Raw genomic sequence first — 3492 nt, 5'->3', positions numbered from 1 at the left:
AATTTCATAGTTTATAGAAATCTTAAATAACTTGTGTAAGTTTTATAAATAAAAGTAGAAGTATTAAGGTTATTTAATATGAAAGATGTAGAAAGATATGGATATTGATATTATAGTATTGTGGCCTTAGGCCATCTACGTGGATAGATAAGGCAAGGATAAGAGGATCTTCACTCTCATTGGCTATAGGTCATGACCAATGAGCTTCAAGGGGTTGTCCGAGAGAAAACCGAAGGGGAGGCCACTTCTTCGAGGAATTCAAGGATTTAGAGGGGAGATTCAGAAAGCTTGTGTTTTGGGCTATAATTTTGGTGTATAATGTTTGTTATTTGAGTTTTGTATGAAGAAGTTAAGGTTGTTTGAAGTTAGGGTGTGAATTGTTTACCGACTGTCACTCTTTTAAGCATACAGAAAGTTGTAGAAGGTTTTCTGGAAAACAAAAGGTGTCATTGGAAAGCTGGTTTGAAAGAATACAATTTTGGTGCAAGGGTTGTTAACTTTGAGTCTGCAATGAGAGAGTTATGGCTGTTTAAAGTCTGGATGTGAAATTTGTACCTATTGTCACTCTTTCAAGCATACAAAGAGTTATAGAAAGGCATTTAACAATCAAAAGGTGGAGTTGGAAAGCTGACTTGAAGGACTTTAACTATTGTACAAGATTTAATAAAATAAGATCTGAAGTGAGGAAGAAATGGCTAGTCAAAGTTAGAACTTGCAAATTAAGGTAGTAAGTGAACTGAATTGTTGATGGTTATGTTTTGAGCCATTTTTTTTTAGCATTTTTGAATGAATTTTAGCTCAAACTTGCCAAAAGTGTATTTATAATATTAAGAAGCTACACGGAAAAAATTATGTCATTTGAGTGTTGGATTTTTAAGAAATCGCAAAATCAATACATATATGTTTGTAAGTCAACATGTAAAGGCTATGCTATTGAAATTGTGTTATCTAGAGTTTTGTAAAGAATCAACCGTTGAAAATTGGATATAAAAGATTTAAGGATATTGCCTTACTTCTTAGATAATTTGAGCTCAATCTAACGGTTGGATTGAGAATTATCAAATTTTAAAGTTCAATGCATCAAAGGGATTCGGTATTGAAGGAATTTTGGTATTACAAGGATTTTACTACTACAAAAAGGATTTTGGAAATTATGAAATATTTAGAAATTACTGACTGATTTTACTACTACTGGAGGTTTGATCATTATTATTTACTACTATAAATTTTATTATTATTGTAGGTCTAGTAATTATTATTTATTGCTATAACTTTTACTATTATTGGAGGTCTAGTAATTATTATTTATTACTACAACTTTTACTATTATTGGAGGTCTAGTAATTATTATTTATTACTATAACTTTTACTATTATTGGAGGTCTGGTAATTATTATTTATTGCTACAACTTTTACTATTACTAGAGGCTTGGCATTTGATGTTCATTGCTACTTTGTTTAATATTATGGAAAGGAATAAAAAAAAAATTATAAATAATCTTCGAGTATTTTTCATCTTATGATTAATTGAGAATTTAGTATCAACCAAAAGTCCAACGCTTTTTCAAGGTAAGCTCGCTTTTCCTCGACAATGTAGTTAACTTGTTGATTAAGTTTTTAAACTACTAATCAATTACAAACACATGTAAAATCAAAGCAGAGTCTATGAAGCTTTTGTAAAAAATATTATGAAATAAATCTATTTTTCTATATTATTTAATTATATAAATAAATATATAAATATATATGTATGTTCATTATTATGTTGTCGTTTGGCTACCATATGAGAATAATGTGTTTATATATTTAATACACAATATACTAGACCACATAGTGAAAGCCATATTAGTGGATTTTTTTTGGTTATATGATATAGATAGATTACTACCCCAAAAAGAGGTTGTTTAAAAGGACTTCTATTAGAATTTATATAACTTTATTTTCTTTTGATAGTAACTTTTGAAATTGATGTTATTAGTAGTAACTTTTATACATTTAGAGTCACCCTTGTTAGACACTATTAATCTTTGAAGTTTTATTTTGGTTCTTTTATTTGATGTTTATGACATATATTATGTAAATCTTATAACAAAAAACATTAAAGAAGGATCTATGTAGCAAAAAAGAGAAGTTAAAACATCCATATGGATGAATGGAGATGGACGATAAAAATCTCCATTCCTATTGGCCAAAAATCATGTCCAATGGGCTTCAAGGAGGCTTTCCGAGGCCTTATTAGGAATTAGAGTTACTCTTTCAAGGCCATTCGAGCTTTGAAGGCTAAGATCAACAAGTTTAGGTTTTTGACTATAGTTTTGGTACAAATTTTGTGTGATTTGGAGTTTATATGAAAGAAATATAGGTGCTCAAAGTTAAGGTGTTGATTTTTTTATCTACTGTCATTCTTTTGGATATAATGTATGCTTATATAAAACAATAAAAGATTGGCGATTGGAATTAAAGAGAACATTTTTTTGATTACTCTTTTAGCATAGTATTTGATGGATTCCAAATTGGAATAAAGAAGATATTGGAAGTTGAAGTCATCGCTTCAAATCTAAGGATAGTAAGTGATCTAATTTACTAATGTTTGTATTTTAAGCTATGTCTTGAGCAATTTGAAAAGATTTTGGCTCAAATTTTTTTAGATTGGATGTAATCATGTTAAAAAACTTTATGCACAAATTTTGTAGCATTTGAATTTTGGATTTTTTGAATTATGAGGAAAATAGTTTTTGGATGTTTGTAGATTAGAATTTGGAGTACCTGCTAGAGTTTTTAAGATGTCAAAAGATCCGTAATAGATTTATGATTAATTTTTTTTGTGGTAAAGTTTAAGAATAGAATCTATGTTATATAGAAATTTTTTAAAAAATGAATAGTTGGATTAAGAGATTCAAATTTCCAAAGTTCAAGGTAAATATATTCTTTGCGAGAAGAAAATATTTTATAGGATTTTGTTATAATTTGAACTTTTATACAAAATAAATGGATTTTGGGAGATAGAACATCATGTATATGCCAAAGCTAAATTCTCTAGAGCTAGCTACCTAGTGTATTTTCAGATTGCAAATCACACCATATGACACCATGACATTATTTTCCTTCTAGATATAAGTTCTACAAGAAGCAATCATCATATGTTGAGGAAATCTAAGATAGGGCAAATTATATTTGCTACATATTATGATCTTTGTTTTCTTTGAAGATGGTTGATAGGTCCTCTCAACCATCAATAGTATTTCATACTAAGGCAAAAAGACCACTCTATTATTTGATTGTTGTTGGGGCCTTTGTAACTCTATTCAAATAAAATATTTGAAATAATGTCAAGAATTATTTCAACCTCTAATCAAATCACCAAACATCGAGAGTTTCTTCCAACATTTTGATACCAAATACATTATATCTTACTATTATTCAAGGAAGGACGTGTTATTCTTAAAGATCATTATCTTAATTTTGTTATCTTAAAGATTTTGAGAATTACAA

Source organism: Physcomitrium patens, chromosome 10 (assembly GCF_059467195.1).
Source record: "Physcomitrium patens ecotype Gransden chromosome 10, ASM5946719v1, whole genome shotgun sequence".
NCBI classification, from domain to species: domain Eukaryota; kingdom Viridiplantae; phylum Streptophyta; class Bryopsida; order Funariales; family Funariaceae; genus Physcomitrium; species Physcomitrium patens.
The sequence above is the reverse complement of the archived record's forward strand: the minus strand, read 5'-3'. Positions refer to the sequence as shown.